Here is a 15,841-nt window from a genome sequence, read left to right as displayed (position 1 = left end):
ATAGTCAAATGCAGTAAGACAGTTATTATTAGTTAAAATTCAGATATTGAAGAAGTGTGTTTTTGGTTGATAAAGTGGGCAGGTTTCAGCTAGGAGAGGGTATCAGGCAGCCAGAAGATGCAGAGTTTAGGGATAAATAATACATAAAGATAGAATAGAAAAGAAAAAGACCATTACTGCATCAAAAGTAATCAACAAACTATACTATAAAAACTGATCAAACCAAATGGTCTCTTTCTTTTCTTTTGTAGAGGCTGCACCCAGCTAAACTTGCCTTCCTGGATTTTGTACATAATACAAGTTCATGTTAAAAGGATGACACAAAAAGCCAGACCGAGGGCTTGTTTCAGTTTTATAATAAACAATCAAACTGAGCATTTATTTTGCCTGTCTATTTGTTTGATGGAAACATGATCATGAAGTAAAAAAAAAAAAAAAAAAAAAGTAGTGCCGATGTAGCTAGCTATTTTTGCCATGTTCTTGTAGTGTAGCTTGCTACATTTATCTGGGGATAGCTTCCATTGTAGTTGAGCTATATTTAATCGAGAGTAACTTGTAGTGTAGCTTGCTACATTTTCCAAGTAGCTTGCCCATCACTGAGCATTACACATGAGTAAACCTGGTTTCAGATGGATATCTGTGTGCATGTTACTCTAACCTAAACAACAATGGTGTTTCCCATGATTTACTCACATGCAATCAGCTCACAGTAGTCTCTGGTTGGGCGGTAGTGAGAGACGCAAACCCTAGGGGGTCTGGCCCTGTCTCTCTAACATTGCGTTCTCTGTTATATACTCAAAACTCATGTCACAAGTTGACCTGACTGATAGCCAATCAGTTATTCTAAAAACAGGCGTTCTGTTCTTGGGTCCAATCAGGTGATCTTCTGGGGGGGGGCTGTCTGCCCCCGCTGTCTTCTTCTTGTCGTGTGTTCTTCCAGTATCAACAGAGGGGGGGTCTTCATGTGGCCCCCCTCCTTTGGGCTGTAGCATTCTTCCACAGAGGCATCTCCTATTTAAACATTTTACCAAGTATCTCTAGTGTATTATGAATTACACTCTTCCAGTATTATCACAGTTTTACTCTTTTGCTTACATTTTGATACTAAACAGTTGATTAATAGATAACTTGATACATATTTTACCAGACTAAGCTTTGGTAATTAAGCCTTATTTTCTATATATATATAGTTTACACCAGGAGTGAAATGACACTATTATCTTCATAATTAGTTTGACATTTCTAAATGGAATTCAAATACCTTTTATCTAATATGGTTTAATTAATATGATCTTGTTTATGACCATTTCCATGAAGCTTAAGCTATTCTCAGAAACAGTTTAGGTCTGTAATCAGACCTCTGTTTCTCTGCCTGTAATCTGTTAGGTGTGGCTACATTTACATACAGTCCTCAGTCACGAGTGGGGGTTGAGTGGCTGTTTCCTTCTGTTCCAAACAGTTGAGTACATTTGTTTAGAGTGGGGGTTGTCTGAAACCTCTCCCAGCATGTCACACTCCGCTTCAGCAACACCAGGCTTCTTGCATTTTGGTTTTCTAATTTATACACACATATTAGTTATGAAATACACAGTCAATGTTACCACAGGTGGGGGGGGGGGGGGGGGGGGGTCTTTTTTCTATGCTCTGATAGTCACCAACGGAATACATTACACACATACGCTCGGATCACAGTGAAGGAATTCTTGGATCAACGCAGGATTGATACCATATAGCCCTTACCTTGACATGTCGTCAGCTTGTGACTGCAACTTGTTCCTGTTCGCGGACGACTCAGCCCTGCTGGTCTCTGACAGGAACAAGTTACAGGTTGAAAAAACCCTCAGCTCGGAACTAGGCAAAATCTGCACCTGGCTCGCTGATAACAAACTCATTACACCTGGGTAAAACAGAGTCCATTCTCTTCGGTTCAAATAACAAACTCAGCAAGACCGACGGCTTCTCAGTTACAGTGGGTGACAATATTGTCACAAGGAAAGATGAAATAACATACCTAGGTTCCATCCTAGAGGCAAATCTTTCCTGTGACAAAATGGCATCCAATGTAATAAAAAAAGTCAACCAACGAAATAGATTCTTGTACCGGATCTCCTCTCTGGTAAACAAGAATACCCTGAAGACTCTGGCAGGAGCACTCATTCAAGGGTACTACGATTATGCTTGCACCTCATGGTACCAAAGCACCTCAAAGGCGCTAAAAACAAAATTACAAACATCACAAAACAAACTGGTCAGACTACTGCTTGACCTTACTCCTAGAACCCACCTCACCCCTGCCCACTTTGACAACCTAGGATGGCTTAGATTAGAAGACAGAGTACAGCAACTTGCAATGGGCCTGGTCTACAAGATACACTACACAACTAAGGTACCCATGTACATGTGTAGTATTTTCCCAAGCTATATGGTTCTGATATGTATCAGAACCTGCTCTAATCTGCTCTGCGTTGTGATTCAAAACCGTGTTAGCCCTGGAAAATACTTTAAAAAAAGACTTGAGGGTCTTTGTTATGACGATCAGCGGTGCAGCAGAAGGAATAGAAAGGAGAAGAGGGTATATAACAACAGCTGTGTGTATACAAATTACAATAAAGAATGCTATAAAAGATTCAAGGTACCGGAGCACTATGCCGCTCGCCCTATCTAAGAAATCAGATTAAAGAATGATAGTTGATAAGTTATTGATGAGCTTTGTTCTCTGGCTGATGAACAAAGCAGTCTATTCTCCCTCCAAAAGTGATGTTCTTTGTCCGTTGATCCTCCTCTGCCCGCGTTGGTGTGTAGAGATGGGGTGTGGTTCCTCCTTGGTGATTTGGGTTTTCAGAGTCCCCTCACCGTCACCCCACCCCAGCTTATATCCCAAACCTAGAGCCTTCTGCGTGATGTCATCAAAAATGACATCATCAAATCCTTTCCTCCAATGCCAGGCCTGCTAAGTTTGGATTTGAAAATAGGGGTTTGGCTTATACAGCCAACTCTATACTTTCCTTTGTTCTCCAGTCAGAGACCCAAATCATCTAACAACCCAATTTGAGGTATTCATTTCATAATACATATATTTGAATTATAATTAATTACATGAACCCAGAGATATCATACTTAAACACATTATACTTGTACACATTCTGTTATCATTAAGACTAGTTTCACCTTAAGGGGAGACACTGCAGGTGAATAGGGTAAACAAATTAACTAATAGATATCACAATGAAACTTCCCCAGTTGATTACTTATATTAAGACAAGACTTTTTTGTATTACAAGTTTTCTGAAATTGTATGTTTAAATATGCAAATGAGGCATGATCTACTTAAATATGCACTAATTTGCATAATTCGCCATGTTTTTAGGAATAAAATGTGATATAAATCAGGGTATGAATGCGATATCAACAATACCTGTAAATACCTACAGAACATAGATATGAATAGAACTGGAAGGTTTGGTGTATGTGAGTGCTACGGAAGTGGAGATTTCTGGCTCAGAGTATGAGGAAAAACTCTTAAAACTCATTTTTGGGAAAACGCATTCAAAGTTCTGTATTGTAAAATGCCATACTTTTTTTTTTAAACAGATATTTACAAACACAATACCTAATCAAACCATTAGTAATAGACAACCTAAACACATGCCTGATAACTGAATAATAATAATGATGTTATTGAACTGAACAGAACTACACACAGGCTACAAACAGTGTAGTACAGTGTAGTACCCCCTAATAGGCAAAAAATATTTGAATAGATATCAATATGAAACTTTCCCAATTTGTTATGTACATATAAACTAAGAAAAAATATATTGCAAGTTTTCTGAAATGTATGTTTATATATGCAAATGAGGCACTTCCCCATTAAATATTAAACAATTATGGATGCAATAAGGCAAAATGATGTAAAATAAACAACTAAATGTGTGTTATTGACGTTTTATTGTCACTAGTTTCATAGAAGACATGTTTAGGAAGCAAAATATAACAAAATCTCAAAATCAACAAAAAAAGTATATTTGACTATTCACCTGCAGTGTCTCGCCTTAAGTGAAACTAATCTTCTTTACCACAAAGTCTGCTAACTTTCAATGAATTGCTACCAGGTCTAATCATTCTTTTAGATAATATGCTTTTATACAGTTTAATATGAATTCAGAATTATTGCCACAATGTAAACAGGCCTTTGCAGTTATTTCACATTGTGTTGAGTGATTGTCTCTGAGCTAGTATAATCACATCATATTATCACACTACTCTATTCAGCCTCATCAGTCCAGCCTAACAGTCATATATGCAGGTATGTCATATTGATGGTAAACCTCCTATCTCTTTAAACACACATTTAAGTTATTTAACTATAATTCCTATTTGAGACTTTTCATACTAATCAGACCAGTTGGCTACACCTGTGTTGTCCCTAGGCCGCGGGGCAGCCGATACCAACTGCATGTGATCTGATCATCTCATTGTGTTAGCTGTTTACCCACCCCCCTTGTAAACAGTTGCTCTATTGTCTTGAAGGAAACCGGTTCTGTCGCACCTTCCAAGCTGTTGATTACTTCCTCCTGCGCTAACTTGGCCCGTGGACTGACTGAATAAGACAGCTGTTTTGACTAAATCTTATGTTTGCTTAGAACCTTTTTGATTGGCATGTTTCTACAAGACTATTACACATTAGTTTGATTTGTACCAGTTATGATCTATTGTTCATTAAAAACTACCACACATGTCAAATTACTTCCCAAAGGTCAGTGAATACCATGACCACAACACCAGAGGGAGCTCCACAAATCATGTGAAACCCAGATTCGGCTCAAACAAGGGACTAAACACGTTTAGCAATTATGCCACATCAATGTGGAACGCCCTACCCACAGCTGTAAAGGAATGTGAATCACTACCCACTTTCAAAACCACTCTCAAAGAGCACCAACGGGAGAATGCAATTCAAAACTGGCCCCTGTAAATGTCCTAACCCAACCCCCTCCAATGTACAGTAAATGTCCTAACCCAATAATACATGAGACCCTTTTCTTGGGACCAAGTAAGGTTTCATGAATAATCCAATGTACAGTTACCCCCCCCGCTTACCCACCCCCCCACCCCACCCCATCCACCCAACCACCTCCAATATACAGTTTCCCCCCCGACCCCACCTACCCAACCCCCCCTTCACCCCACCTACCCAACCTCCTCCAATGTACAGTTTCTTTGTCAAATGTATGTACTCTCTTTTTTAGACTCTTTTTGTATCACAAACAGTACTGTATTTGTAAATCTGGTATGTCATAAATGTATAGATGTAGCAGTACTGTCTATCTGTATGTCATGTATGTTATATATGTTTATGATGAATTGAAAATGGGGGACCCTGATGGTCTGCATCCCCTTAACAATTGTGTGTATTGAGCTGTACTGTATTGTACCCATTCTGCAATCTGTTAATACAATTTTCAATCAATCAATTTCAATCAGGATGTACTCCAAAAACAATATTCCAATTATCTGATCGCCATTCCAAGTATTGATGTCGATCATGTTGGCAACATAATCCACCAAAGAACATGAACCGAGAGTGCTTGATCCATGCGTTATAAACGCTTGTCCTGCCCGACAAGGAAAACCCCGCCTGGACACTTTAGATCGACGCACAGCCCAAGCCAGAGAGTTTCAAAGGATGTGCAATACCGGCCAAAAGGCAGCAGGCGGCGGTATTGGACGTTTGCGATCTCAGACTCATTCCCAATGATAACACAGGCTCCCTCGATGGATTATGAATGGGAATATCGAATAAAATAAATAACGATAGAAAACCCGACTTTTCTCGGGTTTGGCGCTCAAGTGTCGGCGAGTTAACCTGACTTTATTTGTGAGTGGCGTCCAATGAGTTAACCCTCAATGAAGATGAGAAAAACTCAACACAAACCCTCTGAAAGTTCAGCTGATGCTGTTTCAGCCTTTTCTTTTTATCTGCTTCATTGAAGCATCTAGATGACGGACACATCCATCCCTACCAACCTAACCTGAACCAAGCTAACCTGAACCAAGATAAACTTACCTGAAATAGGAGCTGCAGTCACACAGGATGGCCTTGTGGACGTTAAACTCAGTGCTGTTGACTTTAATAACCACATCACAGAACCTTCCCTCCGGATGCAGTTCATTAAGGATTGTACAGGACATGGTGCTTGTTTCCTATTCCATGTGGTATATATTCCATATTTTTCCCTTCTTACAAAAAAGGCTACATTACCCGCTGTGAAGACAGGCAGCTGTAACGGTTCCAGGGAAGACAATGGAAACAGTGGCCACAATGTCAATTGTGGTCACAGTAGGAACAGTGATATCCTACCTGGTCTCCTACCCGGTCTCCTACCTCCCTCTAGTGGCCAGATGACGCAAATGGTGCTGGCAATTATCACACCGATATTGACTATATTGCTAAATATATTTAATGTTATTTTATGGTGTGTGATATTGAATGTCCCTTCCCTTGTGTGATGTGTTTCCCCTGTCTGCTTGTGGTTTTGTAATTGCTTTTATGTTTAGTGGTTGTTGTGTGTTTTAGACTGGCCTGGCCAGCTGTGGCCACTTGTAATTAGTCTGGGTATATATGTGTGTTAGGTCTGCTTCCCTGTGTGGTGACATTCCTCCGTTAACCCTGTTCCTGTCGACGTCGTCCTTGCCCTGTGTTGTTGTACTGTCTAAGTAAGTTTATATTAGTGTTCTGTTTTGTTGCTTATTTGTTTTCGAGTTCTCAGTTCGCCTTTTATGTTCTTTTGTAATTTACCTTCGCCCGTCTTTTTGTTTATTCATTTGTTTTGGTCTTGTGACCTAGTATCGCTCTCACGGTTCTCATAATAAAAGGAACACAGTGTTTGAGAAGAGCAAACTGCCGTCTCCGTTTCCTCCTTCCACTCCATTCCGCAACTGGGTTCTCCTCTCCTTCCCTCGCCACCCAATCGTAACAGAATGTCACCACCATTAAAGAACCCAGCGGACCGAGTGACAGGGACAATGACCATCATCAGTGGCATGATACATGATGGGAATCATGCAAACTACACCCCTCAGAAATGGGGTTTTCTGTTAAAGCTAATCCAGTCCGTCGTGGATGAGCGTCCGGAGCTGGAGCCGCAGATGGACGTCTTGACCTGCTAGCTTGGCATATGCGGCTGGCCGGGTCTCCACAGCTGGTGTAGCCCCATCGACTAACACAGTCACTCCCGCTAGTTTAGCCCCAGTAGCTAGCGCAGCTAGCCTAGTCTGTGTAGCTAGTGCAGCTAGCAGGACTCCTAAAGTTAGCGTGGCCTCAACTGCTAATTTAGCCCCTGCTGCTAGCGCCTCAGTTCCTTCCACTAAGGCTCTTACTGCTATTACTGTTCCTATGGCTAGCATAACATGTACAGCTAGCAAGCCTCAGAAGACTAGCAAGCCTAAGAAGGCTATCACGACAGGAGCTGCTAGGCTTTCCCCGCCAGCTAGCTTAGCCTCTGCAGCTAACCAGGCATCTACACCTAACCCAGCCCCTACTGTTAGCTTAGCCTCTGCAGCTAGCCAGGCCCTCTCAGCTAGCATTGTTCTGGCAGTTAACCAGGCCTCCCCAGCTAGCACAGTCCCCACTGCTAGTTTAGGCTCTGCAGCTAATCAGGCCTCCCCAGCTAGCACTGTCCCCACTGCTAGCTTAGGCTATGCAGCTAGCCAGGCTTCCAAAGCTAACCCAGCCCCCACTGCTAGCTTTGCCTCTGCAGCTAGCCAGGCCTCCCCAGCTAGCACAGTTCCCACTGCTAGCTTAGGCTTGGTAGCTAGCCAGGTTCAACCAACTAACCTTTCCCCCACAGTGAGTCCAGGCCCCACAGTTAGCCTAGCCCCCGAGGCTAGTATTGCTAACAAGGCCTCCACAGCTGGTCCAGCTTCAACGCCCAGCTCAGTCTCTACACCTGGTCCGGCTGCAACGCCGGCCGCCACCGCTCCCCTTCTGGCCTCCACACCCAGCCCAGCCTCTTCAACTGGTCCGGCTGCAACACCGGCTGCTGCAGCTCCCCTTCAGGCCTCCACGCCACACCTCGTCGCCTCAACTGGTCCGGCCTCCACGCCCAGCCTCTACGGCTGGTCCGGCTGCTACGCCGGTCCTTGGCTCCTCGACTTGTCCTGGCTTCCCCTCTGGTCCAGCCCTACACTGTGATCGGCGCCCTGGTCCTCGCCGGGGTCCTCGCTGTGGTCTTCGCCGTGGTCTGCGCTGGATCCCATTCCGGGGGTCGACTCCCCCGATCCGGTTCCTAGTCCGGCGACGGGAGGGTCCCTCGTCGGGGATCCTGCTCCGGGGTCCTTACCCTTGCCCCTTGGCTCCAGGTCCCCTGACCGGCTCCCTGTTTCTCTCCCCGCCTCCCCTCTCCGGTCCTCTGTCCCTGTTCCCACCCCCCCTCGTCGGGCCTCTGTTCCTAGGTCCAGCCCTCCTCTCCGGGCCTTTGCACCCGTCCCCACCCCCCCTCTCTGGGCCTCTGCACCGATCCCCACCCCCCCTCGTTGGGCCTCTGTTCCCAGGTCCAGCCCCCCTCTCCGGGCCTCTAGTCCCGTTTTCAGTCCCCCTGGCTGCTATACCCCTCCTGGGTTGTTTTCTCTGGCTCCCGGCCCCAGTTTTCCAGGGCCCCCCCCCCCTCAGCCTTTTTCAGCGTCTCGGGCGTCTGGTAGCCGCCCGTTCGGGGGGACGTACTGTAACGGTTCCAGGGAAGACAATGGAAACAGTGGCCACAATGTCAATTGTGGTCACAGTAGGAACAGTGATATCCTACCTGGTCTCCTACCCTGCCTCCTACCTCCCTCTAGTGGCCAGATGACCCAAATGGTGCTGGCAATTATCACACCGATATTGACTCTGATATTTATGGAAATACCAACATAAATAAAAAAAATTATAAATATAATATATATATATAATATATATAAAATTAAATTAAAATTAAAATAAATAAAAATAAAAATTGAATAAAAAACCCTTCTTCGGCTTCTCTACCCTCATCCGTTTTAATTTTTTTACTTTATCTTTCTCCCTTTTTCCCTTTCCTATCCCTTACCTTTCTTGTTTCCTCTCTCTTTCCTTTAGATTCTCACATTTTCCAGAAAATATATAAATGATGTCCATGTCCTTTCAAATTGTTCTGTTTTTCCCTTCTGTATGTATGTTAGCTTCTCCATTGCTAAGTTTTCTGACACTTCCTGTAACCACTGTTTAGCTCCTGGTCTCTGTATCTCCTTCCAGTTCAAAGCTATCACTCTCTTGGCTTGTAACAGACAAAAATGTATCAATTTCCTCTTTCTAATATAAGCTGGAAATGTATCTGGATATAAGTGAAGTATACATAACTTAGGATCGGTCGGGATTTCTATCTCTGTCATCTCCGATATGAGCTCCAAGATCTCTTTCCAATATTCCTGTATCTTCTCACATTCCCACATACAGTGGTACAGGGTCCCCACCCCCACCCTACACCTAGTACATTCATCCGGGATCATGGGATAAAACTTGTGTAATTTCTCTGGCGTCATATATACTCTATGTATCCACTTATATTGTAGAAGTTTACATCTTGTATTAATTGAAAGGGTCTGTGACATTTCACATGCTTGTTCCCAGTCCTCTTCTGCTATTTCCACCTCCATGTCCCTCTCCCATGCCTGCAAACTGCTCAAAGAGCTCTCTTCCGATCCTGATAACACATCATAAAACTTGGATAATTGTCCTCTTCCCTCCATATTGTCCCTCGTAAGTCTTTCTATTATGGATGTGGGTGGTTCCTCTGTGCCCCTGTTCTTTGAGACTATGTAGCTCCTGATTTGAAAGTATTTAAATCTATGTGTTCTTGGGATATCAAATGTGCTTACGATCTGTTCGAAGGTCATCAATTCCCCCTCTATGTATACGTTTTTAATCCTACCTAAACCTCTTTCTGCCAATTTTTTTTATCCCCCATCATTCCTTCCCGGTTTAAATTCCTCATTCCCCCAGATTGGTGTATACCCCGATAATGTATCCCTTCTACCTAAGTGTAAGTGCGCTTTGTGCCAGATTCTTACTGTATTTTGGAGGAACGGGTTCTTTGTATGTTTTATCAATAAGTTACTCTGTCGTGAATACATATATGCATCTAGTGTAATTTTTGTCTCTTATTTTTCTATCTCCATCCAAGCTGGTATATCTGCATATTGAAAGTAGAAAATTGCTGTCCTGAGCTGTGCCGCCCAGTAATAAAGCCTCATATCCGGAAGTCTAAGCCCTCCTCTGTCATACGGGAGGTAAAGGAGTGTCAGTCTCAACCTGGGCTTTTTATTGTTCCATATGAAACGTGTGAACATCGTTTTCAATCTCTGAAAGAAGGTTTCCGGTAAGGGCATTGGGATTGACTGGAATAGGTATAGGAATTTAGGCAGTATAGTCATTTTAATAATATTCACTCTGCCTATCATTGATATTGGTAATTTACTCCATCTTTCAAGGCTATTTTCTACATCTGTCATTATTGGATTGTAGTTATTTTGTACTAAGTCTTTAATCTCCGGGGTTATCTTTATCCCTAAGTAAGTAAACCCTTTGGGGGAGCTCGCAAACTGCGTGTGTACCGACGCTTTTTCCCTTTCTCTTTTATTAAATAACATAAGTGCGCTTTTATTTTGATTAGTTTTATATCCTGAAAATACTCCAAATTTCTCTAGTATTTCGTTAGCATTTCTAATTGAAGTGTCTAATTTTGTTAAGTATAGTATTATATCGTCCGCGAAAAGCGATAGGCGATGCTCCCGGGTCCTGTCTAATCGTCATCGCTAATGGTTCGATTGCGAACAAAAAATACAACGGAGAAATCGGACATCCCTGTCAGGTAGATCTCTGTAATTTAAATGGTTTCGATATTTGGTTGTTTGTAGTTATTTCGACCATTGGGTCTGTGTATAGAATCCTAATCCATTTTATATATCCTTCTCCAAACCCGAACCTTTTAAGTGTTTCAAACAGGTATCCCCATTCAATTCTGTCAAATGCCTTTTCGGCATCTAGTGACAGAACTGCGTGGTCTTTTTCGTTTTTCTTAGTATGTAGAACATTTAGTAATCTCCTAATGTTATGAAATCCCTGTCTTCCCAAAACAAATCCATTCTGGTCAGTTTTAATCAGATGTGGGATCGATTTCTCTATGCTAGTGCCTTACATAAAATCTTCAGTACATGAGGGACACAGGACGATATGAAGTCGTGTCTGAGGGTGGCTTTGCCGGTTTCTTCAGTACCGAAATCATCGCCGATCTTAAGGATGGGGGTAAAGTCCCCTCCTCATATGCTTCCTTGAACATTTCCAGTAGGTGGGGTAGCAGTTTCCCTGCGAACCTCTTGTATATTTCTGTTGTTATCCCATCTGGGCCTGCCACTTTCCCGCTATTCATAATCGTAATCACTTCCTTTAATTCTTCTATAGTCAGATTTTTATCAAACTGTTTCTATTCCTCCTCTGTTATTTTTGGGAATTCTAACTTGTCCAGGAATTCATCTTGTTGTTCTGTGTTCTTTGGGTATTCTGATTTATATAACTTTTCATAATATTCTTTAAAGGCATTATTTATTTCTATTGGGTCATTTGTTTCAACCCCATTCCCTAATCTGATCGTATTTATCATTTTTTCCGTTTGTGCCTTTCTAATTCTCCATGCCAGTATCTTGCCTGCTTTTTCCCCTTGGTCATAGTATGATTGTTTTAGCCATTGTAAGTCTGATGTTATCTTTGTAGTGGATAGATGTTTGTATTGGGCCTTTAATACCCGTAGTTCTCTCTGTTTTGTTGGGTCTTCTCCTTTATATAGCTGTTCTTCCACCTCTTTTACCTGTCTTTCTATGTCTTTCTAGTGTTCCTTAGATTTATGTTTAGTATAGCTTATCATCTCCCCCCTTATATATGCCTTAAATGCTTCCCATCTCATCGTTGCACTTGTCTGGTCTGTATTTATGGAGAAGTATATGTCTATCTTTTCATCTATGAAAGTCATACATTTTGGGTTGTTGAGCCATCTGGTTTGGAGTCTGAATCTAGGGGGTGCTTTTGCTATTTCCGGCATGTTCATAGTCAACGTCATTGGAGAATGGTCAGACAGTAATCTACTGTCATATTCACTTCCTGTAAATTTAGACATTAAGCTTGTCGAAACAAAAAAAATTTCTATTCTAGAGAACGATGGCTTGCTTAGTAATTTTGAAGCGCATGAATATTCCCTCTTGTCTGGGTTTAACTTTCTCCATATCTCTACCAAGTCGAGGTCTTTCACTTTCCTTGTTTTTCCGTGGGAGGTGTCCATGACTTATCTATTTCCGGTTTCCTCACGCAGTTAAAGTCTCCCCCCATGATGAACTGTCCCGTGAGAGTTGCCATTTTCATAAACAATTCTTGAAAAAACAACGGGTCATCATTGTTTGGGCCATATATATTTACTAGGTTTATCTGTGTGGAGACTATATAGTCCCGTTTAGTATTATAAATCCCCCCCCCGGGTCTACAATTTTATTTCTCAAATTAAATGGTATCGACTTGTCTATTAGTATCATTACTCCTCTAGCTTGTGAGTTGAATGGTGCTGAGTAGACTTGTCCCTGCCATCTATTCTCGACTCTCTTGACATCGTCCCTAGTGCTGTGTGTTTCCTGATCGTTTTATCCCTAGAATCTGTTTTAGTTTAACAAAATGGCTCATCCCCCTCACGTTCCAGCTCATATATTTTATTTAGTTCCTACCCATCCTTATGTCCTATGTTGCTCGCTCTCTTATTGCCCTCATTCCACCCCCCTCCTTTATGTTTTGTGATGTGGTGTTCCAGCCGAAGTTTCTTGTAAAAAAAAGAAAAAAAACTCAAATATCCCCAAACCCCACATATAAAGCTACCATCCCCCCCTATTGGGTGTGGACATCTGACTTTCCTCTTTTCCGACTTCCTACAGGTCCCTTCCTGCTTCCTTTTAACAGGATGCATCTTACCTGCCTATCTCCCTCTCCTGCCGCTCCTCCCTCCTAGTATGCTCTAACCCCATGCTCCCTTTTTCTCATTTCTGCTATTTAAAGTCTAACCTGACTAAACTATCTTCAACTTGATTCTGTATCACTACTCCCCCCCCTCCTCCTCCCGTAACCATCTCGAGGAACCCTCTATTCCAGCCTCTAAACTTCTGGATCTCTATCATTTTAAAACATTGAAACATTGAAACAAAACCATTGAAACAAAACCAAATCCGCCACCAACCGGGCATTGACCATATCCAATACCTGTTAAGAAAGGGGGTATCTCTTGTAGAGTTAAATCAGAACTTGCTGCACCTTTATGTAATATACCCTTCCCCTTCCTCCACAAATCCTAACTATCCACTCCTCCTCACGTCTATGTTGAGTCCTTGACCTCTCCGAAGTGTCCCTATATAACTATCCCGTATACCTGTTGAAAAGTAGAAATGACACATTTCCATAAAATATACATTTCCCCTTTCTTAACAGTTCCCGAAATCCCCTTCCTTTCCCACTTTTAAGGTGGGTTCTTGAACCTTTCTTAGTGATTTTTCCTATATAAAGCCCCTATACATTGTAGCAATATCATCTATTCTCCAAGAAGGGGGCTACTCCTTGTATAGAACTAGGCAACATCTTTTACAGGTTTGGAATGTGGGTGTGTCCTATAAAGATCTACACCAAAATTTGCATCCTTTTTATGAATCATACCTTTTCCCTTCCTCCCCTTCTCTCAGCTTTCCCCCACCCCCTATACCTATGTTGGGCCCTTGACCTCCCTGTGGTTTGTCTGTGTGTGTCCAGTACCTATACTGAACGGTAGAGGTCGCCAGACCTTATACCTTATACATTTTTCCCTCTCTACTAGTTTCCCTTATCTAAACCAAAAATTGCAGTGCCTTTATGAAATATATATTTTCCCTTCATCCCCAATTCCTAGCTAACCACTCCTCCTTCTGTCTATGTTTGGCCCTCGGCCTCTCCATAGTGCCCTTAACTTACTATAACTACTTAACTATAACTGCACAGTCCACATATTGAAAAGTAGAAATGACCCTTTTCCATAGAATATACCATTCCCCTACTTCAACAGTTCTCAGAATCCCCCCCCCTTCCCACTTTTAAGTTGGGTCCTTGAACCTCTTGTTCCTATATAAAGCACCTATATATATATTGTATTTATATCAATTATCCGGTAAGAAGGGGGGCCTGCCATATATATACAAGCCTTTTCCCTTACATTTCTAGAATGGGGGTATGTCTCCTAGAGAATTCAATCAGAAATTACAATCCTTTTATGAATTATATATTTTCCCTTCTTTCATAGATCTTAACCCTCCCCTTCTTCCCATGCTTATGTTGGGTCTCTGACCTCCCCATAGTGTCTCTGTACTTGTACAGCCTATATATTGAACCATTGAAATGGCCAGATTGTATAGATTATTTCCCTCCCCCCCCCCCTCCCTTCTATATACCGTTCTTAGCTACCCGTGTCATCCTCCTGTTGCGGTCCCTCCTGTTGCTCTCCTTCTGATCCTTGCCCCGCAGGTGTCTGTCTCTGTTGCGTTGGGTCTGTCCCAACCGTCATACCACAGGCTCATCGTGCTTGTTCTGGAGTATCGCACAGCGTAGTCCTCCCTTTCCATGTCACCTTCAGAATGGCTCCTCGTACAAAGCCTGTCTGTCCTTTCCCCCGAAAGCAGTAGTCTCTTACCTCCCTGTATTCCTCCCGTTTCTTGACCAGGGATGGGGCGAGGTCTTGGTATATCCTCACCTGAAATCCTTCGTGGGTCAAAACTCGCTTCTTTTTTGCGATGTCTAGTATGGTTTCTTTGTCCCGTTGGTTGGAGAATACCACTATGAGTGGCCTCCTCCCGGTTCCGTTTTCGCCTTTCTTTTTCTTTCTTGCGGGAGCCCCTCTGTACACCGCCTCCAGCTTGGGATCTTTAGTGAAGACTCCTTCTCCCGCTAACCCCCCAAATAGTTTTGAATAGTATTCTGTCAGCGTCCCTCTCGGTCCCTTCGGGTCCTGTTCCTCTGGTATGCCGATCACTCTCAGATTCTTCCGTTTAGCATAGTTGATCATATTTACCATATGCTCTCCCATCTCCTTACTGTCAGCTCGGAGTCTCTGGCACTCCCTTTCCCAATGATCTTGGTCCGCAGCTCTGCTAACCAACGAGGCCTCTCTTTCCGTGTATCTTCTCTCCTGTTCCTCCATCCTCGTTTCTAGGTTAGCCACGGTAGTTTCACATGCCTCCACCTTTCCAGCCACCCCTTCTCTTATCCTTCTTTCCCAACTTGCCAATAAAGTTTCGTTTTGTCTCTCCAGCTTTTCCTCCAACCCTGCAAATTCCCCAATTAACTGCTGGTTCCTCTTTTCCACTTCTTCTTTCAAAAGTGAGCGCATGGCATCCATTGTCTGTTGGTTTCTTTTCTTGGCTTCCTCTGACAAGAGTGAGCGCATGGCTTCCATTGTCTGTTGGCTTCTTCTTTCCGCATCTTCTCTCAAGAGCGAGCGCATGTTTTCCATTGTCATAGCCGTCTTTCCTTCTCCCTCCCCAGTCTTTGCACCCGCTGTTATCTCTTCCTCGTGTATCTCTTTGCTAGCGCTTAGTTCAGCCCTACTAGCCATCTGTAGCCTGGTGGATACTGCCGTTAGCTTCTTGCTATCCGCTCCTAGGCCCAAAGCCTCCGGTATATGGCTCTGCCTCTGCCTAGTGGAGCGTCTGTTTATCTCCGACTCTCTATCGCCTTTTCTTGGGGGGTATTCGGATTTAAGCCGTGTTTTCAGATAGTTTA

This window comes from Notolepis coatsorum, assembly GCF_963971535.1.
Source record: "Notolepis coatsorum genome assembly, contig: SCAFFOLD_247, whole genome shotgun sequence".
Classification (NCBI taxonomy): domain Eukaryota; kingdom Metazoa; phylum Chordata; class Actinopteri; order Aulopiformes; family Paralepididae; genus Notolepis; species Notolepis coatsorum.
Note: the sequence above shows the minus strand (reverse complement) of the source record.